This window comes from Amblyomma mixtum, chromosome 5, assembly GCF_055824585.1.
Source record: "Amblyomma mixtum isolate Tamu chromosome 5, ASM5582458v1, whole genome shotgun sequence".
NCBI classification, from domain to species: Eukaryota; Metazoa; Arthropoda; class Arachnida; order Ixodida; family Ixodidae; genus Amblyomma; species Amblyomma mixtum.
In genome coordinates, this window is record NC_143016.1 from 203,883,404 (window position 1) to 203,896,565 (window position 13,162).

A 13,162-nucleotide genomic window follows, 5' to 3' on the forward strand; every position below is an offset into this window, starting at 1 on the left:
AAACCGTAGGCAAAGTTGATGGAGAATCTTAATGAGAATTGCCAACACAGTAAACAAAAAAAAATAATAAATAAAGAAAAGCTGAGCATGGTGGCAATTGCCACCACCCCGTTTCAAAGGGGGCGCTCCTATCCATCCATCCATCCATCCATCCTTCTGTATAACCCTCATGGCGGTTCGGGTGCTGCGTCGCGTGCATCGCGCTTCGGCGCTTGCTATAATTCGCTACTTGGATTGTGAGCCGTCGTGAACTGTGTTGTGGTTTGCGTGTGTTTCTTCATGCTCAAGGGCGCACAATCGCGCAGTGCTGTCGACGTAGCCTATTCGAGGCAAAGTGTCATTTTTCTGGTCTCTCTAACTTTTCAGTCTGTGCGCTTCTTTGTGTAGTCCAGGATGGGTGTCCAGGCACAAAGACGCGCGGGCAGTGTCGCGGTGGAAATGTTCCAAATAAGGCCCGGAATATTTTCTTCTGTGTGACTACGTGGTAGAGAGTGCCGGCTACGTAGCACTCGTGCTGAACTCTCACTGGTTGGTGTAGTGCCCGTGACACGAAGGCAAACAGCGTTCTGCACGACTACGCAATCATCTGAAAAGGTAAGCAGTACTCGTGCATTATCCGCAGCATATAATGCTGGAACGGTGACCAGTCGTACTGCTGCAGTATTCGTGTTCAATGCTATAAAAAGCGTTTAAGGCGCTTTTGTTGTCGCCGCGGTGAGTTGCTCTGCCAAGAATTGTCGCTGTCGGTACTTGTTTTGGCAAAGGGGATGCGACCGTGCGTGCGCTAGCTTTGCATGATTTTGGTATGCGCATGTTTGCGCGTTTTGTTTCTTGTTGAGCACAGATTTGTCCTCGTATATGCCTCGTTCTACGCGTTTCTGCCCATGCTTGTTCACACCACCGCGCACGTTTCAAGGACCGGCACTTTGGCTGTGCGTAAAATGTATGATTGTCTTTCAAGATAGCGTTAGCACTTTGAGGGGGATTGAAACACTTTTTATTCGTCGCGGTTTTTGCTTGGCCCTAGACTGTTGAACCTTAGGTCGTGGGGTCGATCCTGATGGCAGTAGCCGCATTTCGATTTAGGTGAAATGAAAAAAAGAATGCCCTTGTGCTGTGCGATGTCAGCTCACGTTAAGAAATTCTAGGTAGTCTAAATTAATCCGGAACCCTCCAATACGATCAGTGCCCATTTTCCGCATCTGAATTCAAACCCCACTATAAAGAAAGCACTGTGTCAGGTTGCAGTTACCAACGAAAGTTAATTTCCGGCCGTCAGGATCTAATTTTTAAATGAGTATGTGAAGATTTTTTTTTATGATACCGATAGCGTTTCTGGCTACCCAGAGTATAGGATCTTGCATTTCGATCACTCTGCTGTTTGAAAATTGGTTTCTGAGGAAAACAAGTTACGCAATAATTGTCTCAGTTATTACGATGTTTATCTACGCTTTCGAACGCAGATTTGTTTTGCTCATAGCAAGATTCCTTTACTAGTGCTAGGGGAACTGATGCATTTTAAACAGGGTAGTTTTCCTTTGTATTGAGGCGTATACTTGGGCAAGTATATTTTTCCTATCTTCTTACATTCATGTGATATTCACTGTTGGACCGAGTTCGCATGCTTGTTTTTGTATTGTTTTTGTATTTTGTTTGTGTCATTCTTTTAATGTTCTTTCGTCATTTTTTATCGTTTTTTTTTTTAGCTACGTCGTGTTTTCAGTCTGTGTCTTTTATCGCTTTTATGACCCTTTACATCATTGTGACGTTTGCTGCAGCTGATAGGTTGGTTGACGGTGTGCCTATATATTACGTGTTTCTTTCCAATAAACGATCAGTTGTCAGTAGCGCGTTGTCCTGTCTACCTTTCTTGTGTGTGTCGTATTTTGCGCTAGCTTTTGTACGAAGAAAAATGTCATAGTGATAATGGGAAATTGGTATCCGCAGGTGGCACATCTGTCTTCCAGTCCGAGTCAATGGCATGGATTTTGTGGCCACCAGATGAAGTCAAAAGCTGTGTTGTAAGTTGTTACTGCATTGTGCTTTGTTCTTGTGGTTGCCATGAAATGTTCTGTTACTTTCATTGCTCTTTTCCTTAATGCTACTGCTTGGAGCAGTTTGGATAGCTCTGGCCTGATATGTTTACATGTTTATATGAGTAATATTAGTTGGCTGTCAGAATGGGCCGGTTGCAGGCCATTTGAAGTTTTACATTCAATATTGCTCGTCTTTTAACCGTTGCATTCTATGCATGAAGTGCGAAATGTCTGCATGTTTTTGGCTGCATTATGTGATACTATTTGACTACGAATATTAACATTATGATGCATGTGTGTTAACTTAAATATGTGTTTTTATGCCACTCATCGCAGGTCACAGATGTAAAAGAAAAAGTGCACACATGAGAACTGGTTTCATTACTGCTGCCTTGTTTTTGCTAAGCATGGAGAGCTGAGCTAATTGGTTCTGGGTAGAATTATGAGACATCATTCCAGTGTACAAAAACACATGAACGAAGAGAGTAGACTCCATAGACCCCATACTTCAACTGAAGTTGATTCCACAACATGAGCTTTTTACATGCAAAGTGGTACTAGTGACCCCTGTGGCTGAAAAGTGTTTCCTCGACCAGGTAACAATTATTCAAGGTTGCAAAAACAAAAATATAGGCGTAAGGTTAGCTTGTCACTCAAGTTGAATGCATTGGCGTGACTAAACATTGCCTACCTGGCTGACCCAACACACATTTGCGTTGAGATAATCTATTTCTTTTTCTGCCTGCCTGCTCCAGTCGCCTTACTTCGGCATTGACGCTGTCACGACTCTGTGACAGCATCAATGCGCAAGTAAGGAGACTGGAGCAGGCAGTTTTCACAGGAGAAATTGTAGCCTTAGTGGTAGAAAGCCAGGTTCGAGAGATGAAGTGTGCTGGGCAGCGCAAGCCGGAAGACAACGCACATTCGCAACAGTGACCTGTCATTGTGCCCTATTGCCATCAGGTGTCACACCGCCTCAAGAAGGCCAGTGACAAACACGATGTACATGTCGTATTTTCAGCTTGGGAAAGCTGGGATGCATGTGCCACCTGATAAATGACGTTACGAAAAAGCCTGCCTACAAAACTAAGCACACCAAACCCCTCGTTAAACATGAGGTTGACATGGTGTACAGCATCCTCCTTGCCTGTGGCAAACATTACATTAGACAGACGAGGCTTGCATCAATGAACCCTTGCTTGAACATTGCAGGACAGCTGATTCATTAAGTGGCAGAGGTCATTTAGCTGAGCACATTCGCCTTTGCTCGCACAAGCGAGCATGCAAGGCGTTTTTGAAAGAAACACATGCCTTGTGCAAGTTTAGCACTTGAAAGGGCTGGGAAATTTTTTAAGCCTTTTGTATCTGCTGAAAAAGAGAATTACGTCAGCAGCCCTTCTGCAGCGCCCCAGAAAAAGAAATATATTATCTGGAGGCAAATATGTTTGTTGGGTCAGCCAGGTAGGTGATGCATAGGCGTGCCGATGTGTTTAATGTGAGTGGCAAGATACCTTTACCCCTATGTTTTTTTGTGTTTTGGTTTTTGCCGTCCTGAATAATTGTTATCTGATGGCGGAAATACTTTTCAGCCCCAGGGATCACTAGTACCCCTTTGCACACAAAAAGCCTGTGTTGTGGAATAAACCTCAGTTGAAATATGGTGTCCATGGAGTCTACTCTCTTCATCCGTGTGATTTTGTGTGCCGGAATGATGTCTCATAATTCTCCCTTGTTTTCAGTGAATAAGGAGGGCTTCTGGTGTCTCTTTTTTTGTATGTGATGGTTATAACAAAGTGGCTACCCATAAACTGTCATTTTGGGCTTAATTGAAGGATTCTTGGGAATTTGTTTGACAGCATATTCCATGGGCATTTTCTTGAGAAAAATCAGTTATTTGTTACCCATTTCATTGCATTAACCATTGCTTCTCATCATGTCTCGAAAGTCATTGATAAGCACAAGCTTTCGAGTACCTGAGGGCTGTGTGAGAAGCCTTCTGACATACTTTAAACTACTGAGGATATCTGAAGACAGATTTTACCAATAATTGTTAGCCAATCCAAACCTCTTGGTTCTATCCCTGACAACCTGAAGCTGACCTGTCAATAATTAAGGCTGGAAACCGTTCTGATCCCCAAACTGTTCTCCTATTTTATTGATGTGCATTTTGCATGAACTGTTAGAGCACGAAATGAGTCCGCATATTACTTGCCACCATAATTCAAACTAATATTTCTATACCAGTCATCACGGCTCCCATTCTCTTTACTAATGTGCAATCCAACTTTTTGAATTCACAACAGATTTTCACCCAAATTTAGATTCTTTATTTTAGGCAAGTGTCATCGACTTGAATTTCTCCAAAGCTTTTCATGTTTGTCATTATAACCTTTTAGCTACACTCATGCTTGAGCCTTCATTCTTTGATATTAGTGTAGATTCATTGCTTCCTGTTCTACGGCTGGCCTTAAAAAACTATTGTACTTCTTCTCTTATGAAGCCCAGCATATCAATATGCAAAATCATAAGGCGTCCCTCATCCTGAGTCACTTTGGGATGTTAAACCCCCATAAACCAAACCAAGCACATTACTAAAGTACATTAATATTAGCCATTCAATAACAGTCTTTGTCTTTATGTCCCAACCTTGTCTTTATGACTGCATTATTCAGAAGGATGCCCCAACTATCTCAGCTACTCTGACTGTATTGACTTTTGCAAGACGGATGAATGGTCTTGTTTGTAATTCATCGTGTCAAAACAGCGCAAAGAAGAGAAAGATGAGGAAGGAATGCGACGGTGCGAGTGCTGACTTTCAAGAAGGTTTATTGGAAAGCACATCAAAATATATACACTGTGGCCTAAAAAAAGAATGAAGGGCGCCTTGTAACATTCACTTTGGATCTGTCAAAAACAAAACGAAAGTTGAATATGAAGCATTTAAGAGCATGAACTCTTTCTTAGGGAGCGATAAAGAAGGTGTGTTAACACATTGATTGCGTTTTTTCTACAATTTCAGTGGCCTCGATCATCTCATGCACAAACTTTTCTGTGTCTGTCTAGCACAATGCAGCACAAGAAATTACGCCTCACAGCATAAAGGATGTGGCAAACGATGGCAGTCACGACAATGAAACATCAGATTCCCCCTTCTAGCTTTGTTCACATCGTAACGGTGGTCTTTTGACCTCTCATTGGCACCTCTGCTAGTTTCTTGCTGAAGTTGATACATTAGCCAGATGGTTCAACTTTAGATTATTACATAGTTTCTTGGCTCTGGACATTGCTATTAACAAATCAGCTGTTGTGTGACACTTGAACTCAGAATTAACTGCCTCCGTTGCCTTGGACAGAAAGACGCCTTTAGACATGACCACAAAACCACCTTCTTTATCAGCAGTTGAATGCGATAGGGCCCACCGTCTTAAACCCGTTACAGTTCAGCCTGCGGGCAAGTTCCTGGCATGGTTCAAACCACGACACCCCATCAACCAACGCCCCCTGAAACACACCTGTCACGCTCAGGTCCAGGCACAGGAAGGCAAGACGTCAAAGTATGGCAAACAGCTCCAGAATAGTCCTCTTCGAAGGAACAATGGCAAATTTTGGCCCGTATATGCTTCAAGCAGCAGACGAGGCAGCAACTCAGTGTCGACATTGTGCGCCTTGTTTTCAGACACTCGTGCCTTGGCTTCTCTGCTCCGGGCTAGTGAGCGCAAAGTGGCTGCAAAGTGGCATTCCAGATGGCTTTCACCTGGTCAACGGTGCGTGACACCGTCAACCAGCCACTCCCTGGCTTGTTTTCAGGCACAAGAGTTTGACAACAAGGTGCACACCTTCAGCTTGGAGTCGCTGCCTCGTCTGGTCCTTGAAGTGCTTATGGACCGAAATTTTCCGTTCCTCCGAAGAGAACTATTGTGGAGATGCTTGCCATGGTTTGACGAGTTGCCTTTTCCACGCACAGACCTGAGTGTGACAGGTGTGTTTCGGGATGTTTTGATGCAGTGTCACGGTTTGAACCCTCTTTAGGAACTTGCCCACAGGCCGAACTGTGTCGTATTTAAGAGGGTGGGCCCTCTTGCTTTCAACTGCTGATAAACGGTGGTTTTGTGGTCGTATCGAAAGGCGCCTTTCAGTCCAAGGCCACAGATGCAGTGTATTCTGAATTTGAGTGCCACTTACTATCTGATTTGTTAAAAGCAAAGTCCAGTGCCAAGAAACATTAACAATCTAGAGTTTAACCATCAGGCTAATGCCATCAACTTCAGTAAGAAAAATTGTCCAGCTATCTTCTTTACCGCAAAGACCCATAAAGGTGACTGCTCCTTGAGGGTTGTAGTTTAAGAGAATGGAACCTGTCAGAAACAAATCGCCATCTCTTTGCGACATAAAATTAAGTTGCTGAGCATTGATGACTCCTCTCGTGTAAGATCTGCAGAGAAAGTAACGCAGTTTCTACACAATAACTCTCGCACCAGTTTCATGGGGTGCTATGTTGACATCAAGGATTTATATTACGCCATCCCTCAATCAGGATCAATAATGTGTTGAAGAATTCATTAACCTAAATGGAGCAGTGGCATTCCAAACGTCTCAGGCGTTTTGGTGAATAATTTTGTCGCACTTTTAAGCTCATACCTTCAGTCCACCTTTATTACATTTCAGAATAGCTTGTTTTTGCAAAAAAAACTATTAGCGCCGCTGTTACGTGGCTTATTGCAGGATCTCCAATCCTGACGAAGCATTGTCTAAGGTGAGAGAGGAGTTCAGTCAAAGCCTCAGTCCACTTTGAATCACCACTGAAATTATAGAGGAAAATATGTCATCACATTTATTGGATCTCAATCTTGGGTGGTTACACTTGTTGGGCTTACGAGCCAAGGGAAAACAAGCTACTTTTACCATTTTCTTCGGTTCAGTCTAAGCTGGTCAAGAGGTGTCACTAACCTTTGCTTCAAAAATTCCTTAATGAAATCCTGTTTGATTGCCATGACATCCAGTTTTGCCCAGCTCATATGCCGTTTGTCCTTTACTGGATATTCAGAACCTTTGTCAGTGTCTTTAGCCGATTGCTTTAAGCTGAAGTTGAAACATTCCTTTTGTGCCCCCGTCGAGACTGTAACTCCCAAAAGGAAGTTTGTACGTACCTTTCCCTACATCCACAATTGGTCGCACCGGTTAAATAGGCAGTCGAGTTGGCGTCGATATTGTTTTTCTAACCCTATGAAGTTTCAGTACCTGTAGTCAACCGAGATTATCCATCAGAGTCTCTTCGTGCACTGCACAGAAGACATAGTGTGTTCGAACGCCTTGAAATGCGGCTATGTTTACATTGGGAAAACAGGCAAGTGTGTCACTGAGAGGTTTAAAAGACCACCACGATGATGTGAACAAAGCTTGCGGGAGAACTTTGATGATTCACTGTCGCAATTGCAATTGTTTGCCAGATCCTAAACGCTGTGAACCGGAATTCATGATCTGCATTTTGCCTGACAGACACAGAAAAGTTTGTGCGTGAGATAATCGAGGCCGCTGAAATTTAAAAAAAACCGCAATCACTGTGTTAGCACACCTTCTTTATCGCTTCCTAAGGAAGAGTTCATGCTCTTAAATGCTTCTTTGTCAGTTTTTGTTTTGTTTTACACTCATGCAATGTGGTTGACACAAGGTGCCCTTTGCTCGTTGTTTTTTTAGGCCACAGTGTATATATTTTGACGTGGTTTCCAATACACATTGGCGATAGTCAGCACTCATGCCATCATATTTATTCTTTCGTGGTCCTTGTCTTGTCTGCATTGTTTTGTCACAACGTATTGACCTCCTTTCCCACCTCTAGGGTTAATGGTATGGAGAAACCTTAACCAGATGCAGCCCCACAGACTTGGAGCATGTCACGATACATGCTGCTGGCACCACAAGGGCACTCGGGTTTATCAGGAGATGTCATGATCTGTGTGCTCTTGCCATGCTGCGCAGTTTATGCATAAAAATTTTAATGATTCCAAACTGAAGTATTCCCTAGCTCTTTCAATTTTGCACCAAACTGTTTGATTCTACGCCACCAACTCCCTTTAATCCAACAGCGACACTTGGTACAGCATATGTGTAATCAGTCATCTCATTTGACCACCAGACATCACTGCATAAAAGGGGAAATCGCTCGTTTAGGTGTGTTCCAAATACTCTACAATACTTTTCCGCAACTTAATGTTAAATGTTGCTGCCCCGCTTCAGACCAGGATGCCATCACAACTAAATCAAGAAATTTTTCCTGTTCCCATTGAAGAATAAATCAAATCAAAGTTTATTTCCCATCTAGCACTACAGATGGAGGAATCGTAGAAAAAAGCTGCCCTTGGGCAGCTTGACGAGTCTACAATCCTAATTATTGACAGGGAGGCAACACAAGAGTTTATACAATTTTAAAAAACAAGCACATCAAGGAAGCACCGGAGAATACACGAAACAGCAATATGTATACATAATGAAACTTAAACAACGTTATGCAAAAACAAATTATGTAGTTCATGACGTGAAAAAGAAAACAAATCGAGGTTAATGTGGATATACCTATTTAGAAGAGATGGAAGTGTGTACTGAAGGCATTCCCTACCAAGATTTAGTCGAGGTGTTGGCACTGTCCATTCTTCGCCACGTCTTGTTGGATAGACTGATTCTTTTTTCCTTAGTTCTGCAAAATTTTTAAGATTTGTTACATTCTTCTTGATTTCTGTTTTAAAAGTAACACTGAGGCGATATTTATAAAGATTATGTGCTTTAATAACTCTGGAATGACAAAAGAAAGCTGCACTGGGATGTCGGAACGGTAAATTATATGCATTTCGGAGATATCTTTTTTGCATTAAATGAATACGTTCAAGGTTAGTGAATGTTGTAGTGCCCCACACCAACTGGCAATAGTTTAAATGCGAGTTGAATATTGAATTGTACACCAGCATCTTAGTTTTTGTGGGAAGTATGTATTTTAGACGGCCTATAACACCAGTGATTTGAGCTATTTTTTTTCAAGATATAATTGACATGATAATCCCATGACATACTGGCAGAAAATATGACCCCAAGGCATTTAAACTGCTCAACAATTTCTACAGCCCGCGAGTTTAATATAATATTATCGTGCAGTGGGATAACTTTATTTTTCGGCCTAAATATGACAGCTTTGGTCTTACTCTCATTTATTTGCATCAGGTTAACTGCAGACCAGACCTCAAGAGCTTTCATTGTGGCATTACATTGTTTGATAAGTTCATGAACATTTTCACCCGAAAAAAATACACTCGTATCGTCTGCATAGATGAAAAACTTTGTATTATCGCTAATGTTGACAATATCGTTTAGGTAAATATTGAAGAGTAGAGGCCCTAGCGTACTGCCTTGGGGGACACCGTAGAAGAGCGGCTTCGGTTCAGACTGTATACCATTTATGTACACCACTTGCTGTCTAAACGACAAATAAGAACTTAACAATGAGAGCGCTTTTCCTCGGATACCATAGTAGTGTAATTTATTTAGTAAGATTTTATGATTTACCAGGTCAAAAGCCTTTGAGAAGTCCACAAATACACCAATGACAATAGATTTGTTTTCAAGTTGCTTTATTATATATTCCTTTTGTTGGAGTAATGCAAGTTCAGTGGATTTGCTTTTGCAGAAGCCAAACTGAAATGGTGTTAGCAAGTTAAATTTATGGATGAAATTTGACATTCTTAGATGCAGCATTTTCTCAAATGCTTTCGTAAACACTGGCAAAATAGATTGGTCTGTAGTTGGCGAGGGCGTTGCGATCTCCTTTTTTGTAAAGAACAACTTTTGCTAATTGCATTTTTTCCGTAAAAACTGCAGTTTCTAAACAGATGTTAAAGATGTGAGCAAGTATGGGAGCAATTATGTCAACTACATGCTTGACTGGCTGTATTTGGATATCATCAATGTCACAGCTACTGCTATTGTTAAGATTTGTTATCACCGACACTACTTCGTCTACCGTGACTGGGTGCAGAAAAATTTTTTCATCATTCTGAATTCGAACATATTTGCAAGCGTCAGATCCGGCAGCACGTATTATAGCACGGGTAGCCAAGCTCGTTAAAAAAGTATTAAATACATTAGCCAGTTCGACGCCAGAAACTTCCTTTCCATCAATATTTAATTTTGTTAATGCAGTGCGTGAACTGTCCCGCTGCAGAAGTGTATTTAATCTCGACCATAGTACACCATTTCGAGCATTCTTAACATCTAGAAGTGACACGTGATAGGCTGTTCGTGCAGACCGCAGTTTTATAGTCAATTTGTTCCTATATTTCTTAAATACCGCAAGGTCCTCAACCTTCCGGCTGCTCAAAAATTTTCTGTACAGATTGTCTTTCATTTGTATTTCTCCGCGAAGCTCTGGCGTTACCCATGGCTTGCGGATTCTGCGACTTTTCACTCGTGTTACAAGAGGAAAGCAGTCGTGATATATCTGTTTAAAGCAATCGACAAACGTATTATAGGCAACATTTGCATCATGAAGTTCAGCTATCTTACTCCAATATACTTTCATGAGCGCATCCCTAAAGGATTTCAATGATGATTCTGTAATAGCTTGGTATGTGATTGATGTGGACTTACTTCCTATTGTACTAGCGTTCTCAATGCAAGCAAACACAGGAAGATGGTCACTAACACAACAAGATAAAACACCAGAAAAAGCATTCAGCTGCATAGAGTTAGTAATAATTAAATCGAGAACAGAATGGCCTTCGCTTGTGACTCTACCTCACCACATTTTCATTGCATGTGGTCCCTCAAAATTATGGAAATAAGTGATATCGCTTGGAGCATTGACACTGGTTTGTTTTACCTTTTCTTTGCTGCTGTTTTTATTTTTTGCAACTGATGTATCAGTGGATTGTATGCCTCTTTTCGTAGTGTATCGTCTGCGACATCTCAGCTGTGCTACTGCAGTCACCCTTCTGATGTTACCTTTATATTGTCCCTCTTACTAATACCGCACTAAAAGCCTTCAGAGGACAAAAAACGATAGCTTTTTTATTTTGCTCATTATGGCACACGTCAGGCTTATGTTTAGGGATATAGGAGAGGCCTTTGTCTTGCAGTGGTGCTAGTTATGCTGCTGATGATGGTACTTAATGACGAGCATATGATATATTGAATAAGAACCTCAAATTATTTTTCTTTTTGAGTGCGAATAGCTTCAGTGGTTCTTGATTTAGGCTCACTTTATTGCTGTGGCCACAATACGGAGTTTACTTTTTAAGCACTCTAATACTGGCAAGAATAAAAACTTGTGGATCCTAATTCTTTCATTTCAATCTTTTCTGCAGAGTGCATCGCCCAGTTTTCCCAAGCCCTCATGCACCGGTGGTACATCAACAAGGCTGTTTCATGGGGCTCAGCTGCATTGACAAGTGGCTAAAGAAGAGCAAGAGGAGCATGAACACAAAATAAAACTGACTGTAGGAGCTTCATCTATTTTGAAATTTGCTGTCTCATTGCGACAGACATAACATTGCCCCATGGCCCCTGCCCCAACATCTCCCAGTCATTCCAACATGCCCAGTCATTCCAACATGCCCAGTCATTCCAACCTGCCCCAGTCATTCCAACATGCCCAGTCATTCCAACGTGCCCAGTCATTCCAACATGCCCAGGCATTCCAACGTGCCCAGGCATTCCAACATGCCCAGTCATTCCAACGCATTTTCCATTACCATAATCCACCAAGGTTTCCAGTGTTGGTTTCCAATATTTACATCATTGCCTTTTTTTCCAATAGGGAATGTACACTCAAAAACGTAATATCTCCCGAATTGCGTGAAATGCACATATTCGTGCTTAACTCGACGTGCCACGTCGTTTTAGAGCAAAACAAGCTAGATTCGAACACCTCATTTTTCCAGTGTTGGTGAGTGTACACTCAAAAACGTAATATCTACCGATCTGCGCGAAATGCGCGTATTCGTGCATTTCGTTTTCCCGAATGTACACTTCGTTTTACCGAATGTACACTAAAAACGTAATATCTCCCGATTTGCGTGAAATGCACGTATTCGTGCTTAACTCGCCGTGGCACATCGTTTTAGAGCTAAACAAGCTATCTAGCTTTTTAGCTCTAAAACGATGTGGCACGTCGAGTTAAGCACGAATACGTGCATTTCGCTCAGATCGGGAGGTATTACTTTTTTGAGTGTGCATTCACGAACACTGGTAAAACGAGGTGCTCAAATATAGCTTGTTTAGCTCTAAATCGATGTGCCACGGCGAGTTAAGCACGAATACTTGCGTTCGTTTCACGCAGATAGCGAGACATTACTTTTTCAGTGTACATTCGCGAACACTGGTGAAACGAAGTGTTCAAATGTAGCTTATTTTGCTCTAAAACGATGTGGCACGTCGAGTTAAGCACGAATACGCGCATTTGACGCAGATCTGTAGATATTCCATTTTTGAGTGTACATTCACGAGCACAGGTAAAACTGAGTGCTGAAGTATAGCTTGTTTAGCTCTAAATCGATGTGCCACGGCGAGTTAAGCACGAATACGTGCGTTTCACGTATTCGTTTTAACGTATTAACACAATTTCGGAAGAAACACACACCGCATGAGCAGATATTACAAGAATATTTAGCACTAAATGAAAAATACGGCAAATACGAAGCATTTTATACTGATGGATCAAAATCAGCACACTACGTCGGAAGTGCTGTCGTTCAGAAAAATTGGGAAAAGATAGTACGGCTACCTGAGTGTGCATCCATTTTCACTGCCGAGTGTTACGCAGTCTCGGTAGCTGTAGAAAAAATAATAAATGAGAACATTCAGAACAGCATCATTTACACTGATTCTCTGAGCATACTAACCTCACTTCACCATAGCAATGCAGTGACACCACTAATTGGGGATATCATACACAACATAACAAGCGCCACAATACAGGGACAAGAGATAATATTTTGCTGGGTTCCCAGCCACATTGGAATTGCTGGCAATGAGAAAGCAGATGAATGTGCTGGAAAAGCTCGGAACAAAGAAATAAAGAAAATGAACTTCCCCTACTGATTATATGAAGTTGGTACAGTGCAAGCTAAGAAATAAATGGCAGT

At 41.8% G+C, this 13,162-nt stretch overlaps 1 long non-coding RNA gene across 1 annotated transcript; it reads left to right on the forward strand.

The window, feature by feature from the left end:
• Positions 1-251: 251 nt before the first annotated feature.
• Positions 252-11,444, forward strand: LOC149345456 (uncharacterized). Its single transcript, XR_016282857.1, has 3 exons — positions 252-594; positions 1,948-2,021; positions 11,384-11,444. It is a non-coding gene; the product is annotated as an uncharacterized LOC149345456 (long non-coding RNA).
• The last annotated feature ends 1,718 nt before the right edge of the window (positions 11,445-13,162 follow it).